This window comes from Podarcis melisellensis, assembly GCF_964234715.1.
Source record: "Podarcis melisellensis genome assembly, chromosome: 1".
NCBI classification, from domain to species: Eukaryota; Metazoa; Chordata; class Lepidosauria; order Squamata; family Lacertidae; genus Podarcis; species Podarcis melisellensis.
In genome coordinates, this window is record NC_138528.1 from 29,520,971 (window position 1) to 29,536,604 (window position 15,634).

At 44.9% G+C, this 15,634-nt stretch overlaps 1 long non-coding RNA gene across 1 annotated transcript; it reads left to right on the top strand.

The window, feature by feature from the left end:
- The first annotated feature begins 2,324 nt into the window (after nucleotides 1-2,324).
- On the top strand, nucleotides 2,325-4,883 carry LOC309373401. Its single transcript, XR_014170016.1, has 2 exons — nucleotides 2,325-3,716; nucleotides 4,450-4,883. It is a non-coding gene; the product is annotated as an uncharacterized lncRNA (long non-coding RNA).
- The last annotated feature ends 10,751 nt before the right edge of the window (nucleotides 4,884-15,634 follow it).

Here is a 15,634-nt window from a genome sequence, read left to right on the forward strand (position 1 = left end):
CCATTGCTGCATTACCTCGCTGTGCCAAAACGCTGATTGCATTTGGAAAGGATATTACCATGTCCAGTTTATTTTTTCACTTTATTTTTTACTGCAAGCCTCTAGCACTATTTCCTGCAGTATGGGTGGGGGTAGGGAAGGTTAGCCCCAAATTCTGAATGTTTGCCAGCCAAACCAAATCTTGTTACTGTTTACAGTAAAACAGCTGTTCTCAGCTTCTCCTACTCCCTGCTCTCTTTCTGCCTGTGATACAGGGATACAGGAGTGCTTCCATACTTAATATTGCATCGTCATAGTAACCACAGAACTGAAATCAGAAGCAGACAGTCTCTTACATTGCACCTTGCACATACAGTGCCTTTGACTGCTAAAATAGCTCACACTTTTGATTCTCCCTCGCCATTCTTGCCACCTAATTGGACACTTGAAAGGCAAGCAGCTCCAAAATCAAGGCAAAAGGGAGAAGAACAATAATATGTTGTACGCAGTGGCGTAGCGTGGGTTGTCAGCACCCGGGGCAAGGCAAGTAATTTGCGCACCCTAACCCGTGGATTTTAGTAGGGGCAGAGAGCTGCGAGTGTGAGTGCGCCCCCCCAGATGTTGCGCCCAGTGCGGCTGGCCCCCCCTGCACCCCCCACGCTACGCCACTCGTTGTACGATCTGAGATGGTTCGCAGAATATGGTTGAGAATGAAAAAATAAGGGAAATACTGGACAAACCCCTCCTCAATATTCTGTTGTATTTTCAGAAGTGCAGGAAAGGCTTATAAATATGCATGAAAAGACATGTGTAGCATGAGACATTTGGTCATTTTTATCTGGCTTGCCTGGTTGGCTCTGTAATATGTATGTGACCCTCCAAACACCACCAGAAAGCATTTCTAGAGCTGCCTCTAGGTGCCGTGTGCAGGTGTGCAAGGCTGGCACACTCAAGAGTAGTGTATGGAGCCGACTCGTACAGCGGGGAGCAGTGCTCTTCCCTCCCCAACTAGGCTGCTTCCACTGCACAGCCAGGTGTGCAGGATCTTTGCCTCCAGGCTGATAATTCCAAGACAGACAATTCCCTGTTTCCCTACAAGCAGCTATGAACTGGTTCTCACTCCAGTCTTGAATGCACAGGCTGCCCTCAAGGAAAGTCACACCAGGAAGCTCAGGAGAGATTGAGCTTGGAGAGGCACACAAAAATTCATTGGCGAAGGTGGTCAAAGACCTAGTGGCTGTTGATTTTACTGCTGGATTGTTTAAGAAGGCATGTAACTGATGATGTGTTAGCCCAAGGTATTTGGGTGTCCCCTAGTTGGCCTTGCATTTCTTCTGTTGGTATGGGTTTGTTGGTTTTGTAGAAGTCTTTTAGACAATGTAAACCTTTGGCTTGCCAGATTTTTATCTGGAGGTTTTGTGCTGCGTGTTAGAATTGTGGGTGACAGGCCAGCAGGGTTAGTGGGCATGGGGACAGCTTGCCTACTTTTCCCTTCCATGCTTTAAAATGATGCATTTTAACTGAATGAGTAAATGAATGTGATGCACCTGCATCAGAGACCTTGTAACAACCTGTGTTCACCCTGAGAAATTACTTTATTAGTATTATGTCAGCATTTTTGAGTCAGCTCCTGCAGCATCACACATTCTTTGAAGAAAAATGTTTAGGAGTTAAAAGCAAAAACTGTGAAACACTTCGTTCTCATGCCTGGGAAGCAGCCCATTTAGGGGCGGGGGTATGCTGTTTACAAGGTGATGCCAGGGACTGTCCCATCAAATGCATGTCAAAGCTGTATTGCTCCAATAATGCTTAAACAGTTTCCTACTCTGTGGCACTGAACCAAAATGGCCTTGTAAGAGTTGAAGTGCCAATAATAATAATAATAATAATAATAATAATAATAATAATAATTTATTATTTATACCCCGCCCATCTGGCTGAGTTTCCCCAGCCACTCTGGGCGGCTCCCAATCAAAGGTTAAAAACAGTACAAAACAGTTAAAAACAGATCAACCAGTCAACAAACACAGGAGGGAGTGGGTAGGGGAAGGGAGCAAATCAGAAGAAACAAAGGAACTTGTAAGATCCAGATGTATCCAGGAAATCTTCATAAATTCTCTCCCCCCCCCATTTTTTTTATTGATTTCCCAAATTTATAACAAACATCAAAAAAGAAAAAAGAAAACAAACAAACAAACAAACATAGATCCTAACTGTAATAATTCCATTTTTGTTAACATTGTTGGGTGACTTCCTCCAATCCCCCTGGCTGACTTTCTATATATATCATTGTACAGTAACAGTTTTCCAAAGCTATTTTCATATAAAATTTACTTAGTCAATTAACATCTTTCTTTCTTTTCATTTTAACTTTAAACATATTGTTCTATGACGTCACATATTTAAATCCTAGGCCAATCTGGTACTTGCAAGTATTTCTAGTTAAATTATCTTAACATATTTAGCTAAATAATCTTTAAATTTCTTCCATTCCTCCTGGTACTCCTCCTCCTTCTGGTCATGGACTCTTCCTGTCAGGTCGGCTAGCTCCCAAAAGTCCATCAGCTTCATCTGCCATTCCTCCACTGTTGGCACTTCTAGTGTTTTCCAATTTTTAGCCAGCAAAATCCTAGCAGCAATTATGGCATACAAAAACAGTCTAACATCTTTCTTGGGCAATTCCAAACCTATTATTCCAAGAAGAAAGGCCTCTGGTTTCTTAATAAATGTATATTTCAACATTTTTTTCAATTCATTATAAACCTTCTCCCAGAAGTCTTTCACCTTGGGGCAGGTCCACCACATATGATAAAAGGTACCTTCTTTTTCTTTACACTTCCAACATAGATTATCACTCTTGTGATAAATCTTTGCAAATTTTACAGGGGTTAAGTACCACCTATACACCATTTTCATAATATTTGGAAGTCCTCATAAATTCAGATACAAATGAGAATGGAACAATTCCAGCAAGTTGATTCCATACATGGAATAAGAACTTATTTTTGCAAAATGCATAGCAAATACCAGAATCCTTGTTTTGTTTTCAGCCAGCGGTTCGCACATGATAAAGGAGTATTCCTGCCTTCACGCTGTAAGCAATTTGCTACAATAATGGGTGTAGGATGCACCTCAATCATTGTTTCCTTAACTTAAAAACCTTACTAGGAATCTGTGACACAATTGTGGGCTTTTGAGCAATCACACAGATTTGTTTTCACAGATGTTGCACAGAGGTTATGCAATGCCGCCATCAAGTGCTTGTTATCGTCCTGCGGAGTTTTTTTGTATTAAAAGAGTTATTCTAATTAATGCAGATGGAGTCCAGAGAGAAAAGAAACAGCTAATACCTTGATGAGAGAATTTTAACAAAACAGAGTATACTTTGAGGAGAAAGAAACAGAGAGGTCTTGTATTTTATAGCATGTCTAGTACAGAGGTCAGGGAGACACAGAGATACAGATACAGATACAGAGGAAAGGCACTTTCTGAATAACACAGCCAATCAGAGCTCAAGTTCTCAGCAAGCATCATGCCACTGACTAGTTCCTAGGCAACACCTACACACAGAGAGACAGACACACATGGTTGGCTGATTAACTGTCAGTAGAATTAACCCAAAGGTTACTGACCAAATGATCCCTGCTGTACTACTTCCAACGTTTTGTCACTTTTCTTACTGCCAAAGTCTAAATTTGGATTCTTTTGGAAATGGATTTGCTACACAAGAACACTATGTTAGTGTTTCTGTTTCTTGTGATGAACCCACTTTCTTTGTGGTGGGTTATGAAGGTTCCCTTTTATCACACAAAGCTCATATACAAATGTAAGAGAGACCTGCGCAAAAGTGAAATGGTGCTGTAACGTCCTTTAATTCTGCTTTTCTGCATTTGGACAGAACATATGCTAGCTCTCTCACTCACATGTATATAGAGCGCATGGGAAGAAAGAAAATAGTTTTAAAGCAATACTTTTCCCTGCTCACAAAAACAGCTAGAATAGCAAGCCAGAGACCACCTGGGAAAGGTTTCAGTCACTGTGAACAACACACTGTAATTGTCGACATGCCATTGCCTTTTTAGCCAATCTTTTTCCTTCTCCTTTTGTTCTCTCCTGAGCTGCAACGAGAGAATATTTATGGGAACATTTCAAAGTCCGTGTTTATCTCACTATCTTCTTTCCAGGTGAGTGGAGCAAAACAAGTTCACCTTAGCTAATTTTTATTCAAAATTCTCGCCAAACTCTTAAAAGAATAGAAAAAATATATAATAAAAGGAGAGTCCCCCGCCCTGGTTTTTTGGAATAGTTTTTGAATAATCAGGAAATTCCAGTGAGACAGATTGTATAGAGCAGGCCAGGATTACCATGGCAACCGTAAGCAAGAGCCCAGAGAGTCAGGTAACAAAATTACAGTTGACTACAAGCAGCTTCACAAAATCTGGGCTGATTTTTTTTTTTTAACCTTTGCAGTTGTGAAGAAATATCTCCTTTGACTCAGTATAGTGGCATGAAGAGGACACTTTGACAGTGATGCTTCCGTTTGCGGTACAGAGATAGATTTCTAAATTATTGCAGTTAGACCTAATCTTCATATATCAAATAGGAGTCTCCAGTAAAAAAAATATATACAGCTGCTTCATACCGTTGAATATTATTATTTTGAATTTAACTAAAGGGGCAATCCTATGGCAAGATCCACCAGGATGAGTAGTTTAGGATGCAATGGATCTCTGGCTCATCCTGCAGATTCCTGGCTCAACCAGTGTCTTGAATTCCTATACCAATAATATAGAAAATTTTGCCACTTTGTAACTAAGCTAGGTTTTACTGCCTGTGCAATTTTTCTGACTGATGTATGGAAAAGCACATGAACCTGGCCTTTGATGGGTTTGTAAGTAAACGAATATGTGGTCTCCTTTCTATACCCCCCCCCCGCACCACTGGCAACCTAGAAAAGAACACCATTTTAAAGGCTTAGCTTATTTTCCCTCTGCCGGGTTTAGGCAGAGCAGTATCCCCACTGCTGAATGGGGTTTGGATCTGGTGTAACTCTATACTTGATTAATTTATTTACACCAACTTGATTTACACAAACTTCCTGTGCATACAATTGCTCCTTAAAACCGATTTCAAGTAATACACAGTATAACCTGCACATGCATGAAGTCTCTCTCCCCATGTGTATGTTCATTGCAGTTTCAATTATTTGAAGCTATTGCATTTCAATTTTCCATTCTCCTTTCTGATTTATCACCAAACATTTTTTCCCCAGCAGTACTTTTACACTGAAAATAAGAAATTTTAAGGGACTTGTTAAAAAGCAATTGAGAAGGAACTTGGCAGTCGTATAAACACATACCTAATAAATTGAGGTAAAAGCTGCAGTAGCTTGGGCATAAAGTGGTTACTGGATGCTCATAGCTTACATGTATTTTACAGGCAAAAGCTCTCCTTTACACAGAAGCACACCAGTCAGAAATGCTCTGTTCTTCTTTATTTTGTTCTCAGGATCAGTTCCCCAAATCTCAAATGTAATGTACTGTATATGGAACAGTCCTCAGTTTCAAGGTTTGAAAGATGTCTGGCAAAACAGATGCTGAAATTACTTCTTTATGTGTGTTCATCATGGCATAGACAGATTTTTAAAAAATGTGGCGCTGTGGGTAAAACCTCAGTGCCTAGGACTTGCCGATCTTATGGTCAGCGGTTCGAATCCCTGCGGCGGGGTGAGCTCCCGTCTTTCAGTCCCAGCTCTTGCCCACCTAGCAGTTTGAAAGCACCCCTAAGTGCAAGTAGATAAATAGGTACCGCTTTATAGCGGGAAGGTAAACGGCGTTTCCGTGTGCTGCACTGGTGCTGGCTCACCAGAGCAGCTTCGTCACGCTGGCCACGTGAACCGGAAGTGTCTGCGGACAGCACTGGCTCCCGGCCTCTTAAGTGAGATGAGCGCACAAACCTAGAGTCAGACACGACTGGCCCGTACGGGCAGGGGTACCTTTACCAGGGACGCGGACTTATAAAAAATATTGGGGGGGCCCGGGAAAGCTCATGAATAATAAATAAGCTCATGAATATGCAAATAAAGTGGCGCCGCCTCCTCGTGAGCGAATAGGGGAGAGCGTGCTGCGCCTATTAATCAGCTCCAAAGGAAATTGGGTGGAGCTTTTGCTCGGGAGGGAGGGCAGGAGGCATGCAGCCCGCCCCTCCCTGTGCATTTTGGGCTGGGGGAGGGGCGGCGATGGCGCTCTGCTGGAGGGGCGCCGGAGATTATTGGGGGGGCAGAGCCCCCCCAAACGAATTTTTGAGGGGGCTCGGGCCCCCTCAAGCCCCATGGAGTCGGCGCCTATGACCTTTACTATATTTTAGATAAAGGTAAAGGTAAAGGTACCCCTGCCCGTACGGGCCAGTCTTGACAGACTCTGGGGTTGTGCGCCCATCTCACTTAAGAGGCCAGGGGCCAGCGCTGTCCGGAGACACTTCCGGGTCACGTGGCCAGCGTGACATCGCTGCTCTGGCGAGCCAGAGCCGCACACGGAAACGCCGTTTACCTTCCCGCTGGTAAGCGGTCCCTATTTATCTACTTGCACCCGGAGGTGCTTTCGAACTGCTAGGTTGGCAGGCGCTGGGACCGAACAGCGGGAGCGCACCCCGCCGCAGGGATTCGAACCGCGACCTTTCAATCGGCAAGTCCTAGGCGCTGAGGCTTTAACCCACAGCGCCACCTGCGTCCCATATTTTAGATAGTACCACTAAAAACCTGGTCTTGATTAGTGAAGGTCTAGTGTGGGCTGATCCCCTTATTTGCAATTTGCTCACTTGAGCTAGGAATCCAACATTGTAAACTCAGATGAACAATCTCTACTGATACGAGATTTTTAATAGACATCCATTAAGATGAATTTTGGAGGATTCAGGGCAGGTACAAAACTCTGATATTTACAAATGGCCGATTCAGCATACCAGTACTGTTATACTCTTGTTGAAATCCTATCAGTAGCCCATCTCTGTTTAGAGACAGAGGCAGCAAAAGCAGTGATAGCCAACATTGCTATATCAAGGGGTCCAAGATTGCTTCCAAAATGTTTGCTATATTGCAGGTGGAATTCAATCTCATGCCAGTCAATTCCGGTTACACAAAGTTGAATTGGGGCTTCTGCACAACATAACTGCTTTCGAAAAATAAAAATGGATTTTTTTGCAGTAAGAAAAATGGCAAAGGAAATGCACTGGAAAGTATGGAGCAACAAATGCTCGATGTGTTTTTGCACAACCTCCCTGCCAGCAAATTGGAGTGAATCCTCAGTGGGTGCCACAAAACCTCCAGGCACACTTTGCACAAGCAAATCAGGATGAACACTGAATAAGCATGTCGTATGGAAGCGACTCAAGTGCTGAGATTTAAACAGCTGGCAATTAAAAGGCATTGCTCAAGAAACGCCCCGTTTCCTTCTGCACACCCTCACAGAAAGCCAAGCCAAACCCTTCCCAAAGAGGCAAGCTTGCATGTCGAGTTAATTTTGCTGGAGTGGCGCCTCAAGCCCCTTCCAAGTGCACTTCCTTCCTGCAATTCATGGGTTAATCTTTTCGAAAAGAGCATTTTTCATTTTGCCATCTCAGGAAGGAGGAAAAGGAGGAAGGAGAAGAGCGAGAGGGGTGGGGGAGGACTGGCGAAGGGAAGAGAGAAAAACCCTGCAGAGCCGAGAGGCTGCAGATCACAGGGCCATTCTGATAGCCTCCCGTTGCCATGGCAACGGCAACGGCATTTATCAGTTCCTTATGAGAGCAGGCACAGCAAATCTGCATTGCACATGGCAGCCTTCCAGCCTTTCAAATGAAAGAGCACTTTGAACCGCTGCCAAGTGGGGAAGGAGCGGGGCTGTCAGGCCTGCTTAATGCCGGCGCGTTGAGCTGGGGAGCCTCTCATCTTCCCAGAATCCTTCAGGGCTGCGGTGGGCAGCCTGCCAAGCCCTTAGCGGAAGCGAGCGGGGAGAGCAGCCAGGCCTCAGCCAGGCCCATTCACTGCGGAAGGGTGCTCAGAAATTTCCCACATGTGCCATGCCACAAAGGCAGACTGCACAATGGAAGCCAGAAGCGCCGCCACCTTCCTTCTTTCCCTCACTGCTGCTGGGGACACACACTAGCAAATGACCTCTTAGTAGCTGCCTGCACAGTGTGGCGTGTGTGTGTGTGTGTGTGTGTGTGTGTACAGCAGGTACGGCCCAAGACATTTTGGCACTTAAGTCAAACCACCAAATAGTGTCCATCCCACAGAAGGGGTGAGTGAAGATTGACATCAGTAACAGGCAAGGAATAAAGATTTACATGGGGATATGCTTCCGCGTGGATCCTGCTGCCTGAGGCAGTTGCCTCACCTGGCCTCATGGGTGGGCCAGTTGTCAGGTAGAGAATCTGCATGGTGAATGCTAAGCATGTCTGGAAGGCAGGCCCTGTAATTGGGGGGACGGGTGGTTGTGGAAGTTCAGCGCCAACACAGTCACGAGCCCTGAAGGTAGGCATTCGATAGAACCAGCTCCAGTGTGCTTCACCAGGACTGGAAGCTTGGAAGGAGAGGGGAATGATGTTCTCTGCTTTCTCAAGGGGGTGTTGTTATACATATGGCCTGGTGGTGTGACTGCAAATTAGCCGGGGAAGGAGAAAGCCCGTCTAAAATTTCACCTCGCATTTCACAATCTTGCTAGATTGCCTGAGACTGCCGCTATTCTTGCAGCCCCAGCGCTGCCTGCTTCTGCAAGGTGAAGATGACAGCACTGGTGGTTGGACGAGATCATTGTAAGAATTCAAGTTACAGCACAATCCTGAATGTACCTCCTAAGAAACAAATCCCATTGAGTTCAGTTGGTGTTTCTCTTAGGCAAGTGGGTGTGGAAGGTGGTTTGTGTTTATTGCCTACCTTTCCACTCTCATATCTTTGATGTGCCTTACATCGCAGTCAAAACAGTTCCATAATTCGATTACACTGCAGCCAGAAGAATAAAGTTCAACAATAGCAAAATCGACAGCAACCTGAAGATCCAAATTCCCATCAAAGGTGCAATCCTTAGGCAGTAATCCTATATATGCCTACTTGGCAGTAAGTCCTTTTGAACAGAGTGCATCTATGTTCTGAGTAAGCCTAGGATTGGGCTGTAAAGAGTGTGGATGTCTCTGGCAAGCATATTTTACCACTGAGGTGCCACAATAGGAGATACCCTGCAGCAGCTGCTCATCTGACTTCTGATGTCAGGGGCATCTAGAACAGGGACTCAAACAATGACTGCCAGCAAACAGGAATACTCCTTCAAGAGAATGCATGTCAGCAGTTTTGGGCATGGTTTACGCGCTTAATAAATGCTTAGCATTATTCATGTCCAAAACTCTCAACTGCGCTTGCATGGTGGAACATGTCTCTAAATGGAAATCCATTACATGCATTAAATTAGTCTCCCCCACCATCAACTCCCCATCAGCCCCCAGCCAGCATAGGTAAGGGTCATGGTAATGGGTGCTTTGGTCGAAAACATCTGGAGGGCACCAGGTTGTGGAAGGCTGCATCAAAAGGATTAATGAATCTCTGCCCATGAGAACTAGAAACTTTCCCTTTAAAAATGAAACCTGATATTTCCTGGATTTGAATCAGGCAAAGTCATGTATGAATATATGTGTGCGGTGTCTGGGTTTGGATGGCAGCGTAAGAGGAGCCGGTAATACGACACAAAATCAAATGTTCCGGCTACCTGTGAGTCTGAAATGTAGCTGTCACCTGTGAAAAATATGACCCTCCTGTGACAACACACACTGCTGAACATCAGTTTGTCACGCAGGACAAGGGAGATCAGAAAAGTAAACCGGGTCACCTATTCTAAACAAACGGCTAGGAATCGCCAGCGGATTAACAGGGTCGTGGTACGGCAGTGTGCCTGATATAACTGGATTTTCTCCCCCTGACCTCGTTCTGCGTTTTGCTGACATTGTGAGAATCTCTGGAACACGCTGGTGATGAATGCTGCAGTGGGGGGGGGGGAGGCTCTTGAGTGCGTTTCTTAAGTTCTCAATGAACAGCTTTCATGGGAACTTTACATTGTTTTGCATTACTCAAAGCACAAGGGCTTTTCCTGGCAATGGAAACAAATTGGCACAATTCTCCGGCTCCCCCCGCCTCTTTCTTTTTTAAATCTCTATGATCAAGGGAGGAACTCCATTTTCCAGTGCTAGTCATAAGCATTTAGCACAAACAGAATGAAAATCGACGCTCAGGCGCTTGGAAGGAGTTCAGGAAAGCAACGTCTGGCATTCATTCCAAAGTGGAGGTTTGGTTCAGTCCCAGCCCCATTAATGTCCACGGACTGTTTTCATTTCTCTACAGCCCACCGTTCAAGAGCTGTTTTCACTACTCTTTACTAAAGAATGTATTCCCAAGCATAAAATCATTCATACACATCCATGTCCAAATATTCTTCTTGCTCTAAATCTATCACCGATCTATGTACAGTGCACAAACACACAGAGGAATTAGTTAAAGATAAACTTGCAGCTGTAATGCTAATATTTTAAGATTTTTTTTTTTCATTTCCTGGCAGCTCAGTCCTATGGATGTTTCTTGGGGACATCCTCTTTTTAGGATGTCAGCCTACGTTTACATTCCTCAGTTCCCTTTTCTTAAAACAACACTGATCCGGAAATCAAATACAGAAACAACTCCGGGAATAAATCATATATTTCGGAATGTTTGGAGTCAAAACAGCAAGCGACAGAGAAGGGGTTGGAAATGAAATAATAGCATTGGACCAGCCCATTGATGAAGAAGCTGATATGGTTTAAAGAAACAAAGAAAAGGATGACCCAAATTTATGAAGATATTCCACTGCTGGCCATTAGTCACGATAGGGTAACAAATGCAGCCTCCCCCAGGCCAGTGTCTTCCAGAAGTTTTGGACTACAACTCCCATCAGTATGGAAGCTGTAGATCAAAAACTCTGGAGGGTGTCAAGTTGGGGGAGGCTGGTTTAATAAAACCTCCAAGTTTAGAGGCAGTATACCTCAGAATACTGTATCAGATAGTGTGGATAAGCAAACTGGATGAGCCAGTAGTGCATCAGCACTGCTGTCATAGTTGTGATACTATGATTTTTGAACTGGCACCGGTTGCCCATATCTGGAGACAGTGTCAGACCAGATGGACCATCAAGGCAGTTGTTTACAGGGCCAATACTTTTTTTAACAAACCCAACAAACTCCACCCAGAAAGTTTCCTAAAATTTCCATTACAGTAATTGGCAAAAGCCCATTTCATCTCTTTCATGGGCATTTTGCTACTGGGTAAAAGGTGTTTTATATCAAACTAGATCAAAGCTTGACCCACAAGCAACAGAGAGTGTTGTGGCACCTTCAAGACTAAACAGATTACATTAGTACCTTGGGTTACATACGCTTCAGGTTACATACGCTTCAGGTTACAGACGCCACTAACCCAGAAATAGTACCTCGGGTTAAGAACTTTGCTTCAGGATGAGAACAGAAATCGTGCTCCGGCGGCATGGCAGCAGCAGGAGGCCCCATTAGCTTAAGTGGTGCTTCAGGTTAAAAACAGTTTCAGGTTAAGAACAGACCTCTGGAACGGATTAAGTACTTAACCTGAGGTACCACTGTATGGCCAAAGCTTCCATGGCTTGAGTCCTCCATGAAGAAACATTGGAAAACTATATCAGAAGCAGGTTTACTTGTTTTCCTGGAGGTGAGAATCACTCAGCACTCCTGGATTGGCATCTTAGACCGAGGATGCGGAACTTGTGGCCCCCCAGTTATTGCTCATTCATTCATTACATTAATTTCCCATCTTTCTCCAAGGAGCTTAGTGTTCTTTGCCCCTGTTTTAGCCCCATAACAACCCTGTGAGGTAGGTTGGGCTGAGCTGGCTGGTGCAAGATCACCCAGTGAGCTTCACAGTGGAGTGGGGATTTGATCATGTGTCTCCACACTCCTAGCCCAACGCTCATCAGTCTCATGAGTCATGACCAATGTGAATATTGGGACTGCGGTCCAACTAGGTCTGGAGGAACACAGGTTTCCTCCCACCTGGGAGATCTACGCCTTCCAAAGTGGTCAGGGGAGCAGTTATGGAGCAATCCCATGTTATTATCACAACAACCTTGAAAGGTCAGGCTGAGGTCACTCAGTGAGCTGCCCGGAAGAACAGGGGAGATAAGGCTTATCTCTCGCCCAGTAACGCCAACAGAAGCAGAGTCCGAGTCGGCGGGAGATGTACGTAGGTATGAATTACGAGGAGGCTTCTTAGGATGCAGTCTCCAAACGTGCTATGAAGGGCGACTCAATCGCGTCTGCAACAAGGCCTTATAGTCCACAGCAGGGGGTTATGCCTGAATCCTTAGATTTCAAGGAAACCTGACACAATTTGCTGACAACTAAGTCTCCCTTAATGCAAGTGAATTAAACCCAAGCAGTTCGGTTTGGTTGCAAGACCCCGGAATAGAAAGGGGTGCACCTCCCTTATCCTGATCAATTGCCCCAATATCTTGCGAACAGAGAAATATCTTGATTCCGAATTCGCCTCGCTCATCTTAGGTAACCACACCATCCTCTCTAAACCACATTCGCCTCTCCAAACATCCTTACGTCCCCCCCTCCGCCAGCTCTTCCTCCTGATGCAAGCGAGCGTTCATAATGAGGAATATACCACTTAATCATACGACGGGTGCGTGTGTATCAGCGAATCTATTATTTTAGGCTGTTGGAGGTAATGAATATAACTCTATTTTGGGTCACGTTTGCTGAACCCATCCGATCCTCCTTTTCCCTTTTGCACCTTGGCTTTCTCTTAGAAATCATCCCCCTCCGCCCAAAATGACCCGTTTCATTCCCACTTAAAAAACAAAAGCCTTTTTCTCCATTCCAGGTTTTTCTTCGCCGTGGGTGTAGGCCAAAGCGAAGCTGCTGCCCCTATTTCGCTCAGCGTCTCGTTCTGATCGCCCATCTTGCTGGCTGAGCTTGCAACGCAAAGCTAATAACGTGCGGCGAATTTTGCACCATCACGAGAGTTGCTAGCGAGGGTCCCTCGGCGGGAATAGCCTTGGGGAAGAAAAATTACCGATGGTGTTGATTTAGTCGTGTTGATTGTTTATGCTCCCAGGAGGAGAGCTGAAAGCAGTCTGTGAAAGCGGGGCGGGCGGGCAGGAGCAGGAGCAGGAGCAGCAGCTGGGAGGGGAGGCCAAGGAAGGAAGGGAGGGAAGAGCAGGCCGCTATCTCGCTCCCTCTCTCTCTCTGCGAAGTACTCAGCAGGAAAATGGCTCTGGCCAACCTGCGGAAGCCGTGAAGCAGAAGGGCCACACACTCGAGCCCTCTTTTATGGGGTCAAGTTCACCGCATGTACTGTGTTAAAGGGAAACATAATGAAAATTATATATTTTGTAACATCTTTCTTGGGCAATTCCAAACCTGTTATTCCAAGAAGAAAGGCCTCTGGTTTCTTTATCATTGTATATTTCAACATTTTTTTTTCAATTCATTATAAATCTTTTCCCAGAAGTCTTTCACCTTGGGACAGGTCCACCACATATGAAAAAAGGTTCCTTCCTTTTCTTTACATTTCCAACATAGATTGTCCCAGTTATGATATATCTTTGCTAATTTTACAGGAGTCAAATACCATCTGTACATCATTTTCATTATATTTTCCTCCAGCCCTCTTTTATGGGTGAGGGGTGCATGAAGGGAGCCAAGAGCTCAGCGCCAGCAGCAGGAGCCCTTTGCACATGCAAGTAGACAGCTGGATCGCAAGCCAGAAGTCGAAAATGAGCCTGCCATCTTAAGCGTGCTTGCTGCTTGACAGGTGATTGCATGTTTAAAAAAAGCAAAGCAGCCTACTAGCACCGGCTTCAAAGGAAAGATGGTTAGGATCCAAAAGATTGTTATGTCTCGTTCCGAAATCTAACATCTGAGACAAATCCGCGCTGCCTATTTTAGTATTTTTAACCCACTGGGCCGTGAGTGACCGGCTCCGCCCCACAGAGTTGTCTGAAGTTGAATGTCACTTCTGAAATCCTAATAATGAGAGCAGCAGTAACCGTGGTGATGGGAAATGGTTTTTTTTTAAAAAATAGGATCCTCAACTCCCTGGTAGCTGTTGCAGAAGCTCGTGATGTTCTAAGGCAGCGTTCGCCAACGTGGCGCCCTCCACAGATTGTTGGGCTACATCTCCTATAAGCCCCTGGGGGCACCAGGTTAGCGAAGGCTGTCCTAAGGGGTCCTGCGTCGCAGAGCTCACAATGGGAGATGTTTTGTTGAGGGAGAATCCTAATCTGTTCATCATTTGTGTCATTTCTTTGGCGCTATTAAATGAGTGGCAGTCAGTATCCGGCATCAGCTGGTACGACGTGTCGAAAACGAAAGCAACTGCTGAGGCTTTTCTTGTCTTTTCTGTTTTTTAAGAGGCAATAATGCATAAGGTTTCAAGGGGAGATGCGGGTGTAGGGGAAGGGAATAAATAAGTCTTGGTTTTGTGTTGTCTTTTTTTAAAAAGAAAACTTTAAAAAAAACTTGTGAAGGGAAAGAAAATGTCACCTGAGCGAAGGGAACAAAGAGATGAAAGCATCGGAGCCACTTAAAACAGAAAAGAGAACATGAACACCTTTTTTTAAAGAGAAGTTTAAAATCTGAAAGGGGCCCAATACTTGAGCGGTTATCTTATCTTTTTTTTTTTAAGCGATGCAAAACACCGTCTGTGCAGTTTACAAGGGAACACCTCTGATGAAACGCAATTTTAAAAACACAGAATGGCGTCATAATTGTTATGCGAATAACTGGGGTGTTTTGACAGACATCTCCTGGCAGCGGAGGGGAGAACTTTTCATCTGACACCGATCTGGAACTGGTTCCTACTCCGAAGCATTTGTGGAATTCAGGAACACATTTCCCTGGCCCTCCGCGCCATACTCTTCTCTCCACCCTCCCCGCGCCGAGCTTGAAAAACAAAACCAGCTGCTTTGGGTCTCTATTTACAGCCATAGGCTTGCACGGAAATTGCCCTCTACCTATTTGTCTCTATAGAAAGGGCTGTCCGCCCCCCTCTCCTAGGACCACAGGATCAGGCGCCCCTTACTGGTGTGGGTTTATTATTATCATTAGTTTCCAGAGAGGGAGAGGTGTCTGTCTGTTGCAGTTTCAAAACACGGCAGGATGGTAGCATCAAGACTAACAACCCGATGATGGCGCGGCCTTTTGTGAACTAGATTTCCTTCATTCTAACTTTAACCCCAGTTGTCAGATGCATACACTCACCTGGCTTGGCTATAGATTTCGAGAGCAGGGTGGGGTTGACTGGGGCAGATTTGTTTTGAAAGACCCCATTAGATGGAAAGACACCTTTTTTGGAGACAGCCAACAGAGAGCCTCTGGTCTACTGCGTAATGATCTCTGCACCCAGGCAGAGATGTGAAACGAGTGTCTGTGTGTGTGTGTCATAAGGAACAACAGGCTGGAGAGCATCTTTTCGCTCCTAAATTTACGACGATGCGGAAAATCTGGAGCCAATATACCGAGCAAAGACAGCCGTCCTGTTTCCCCCATCCTCTTTTTTTTTATTAAATATTTTCCTTAAGACGCATTTAATACTGTCGTGCATTTGTTTTATGACTCCTTAATG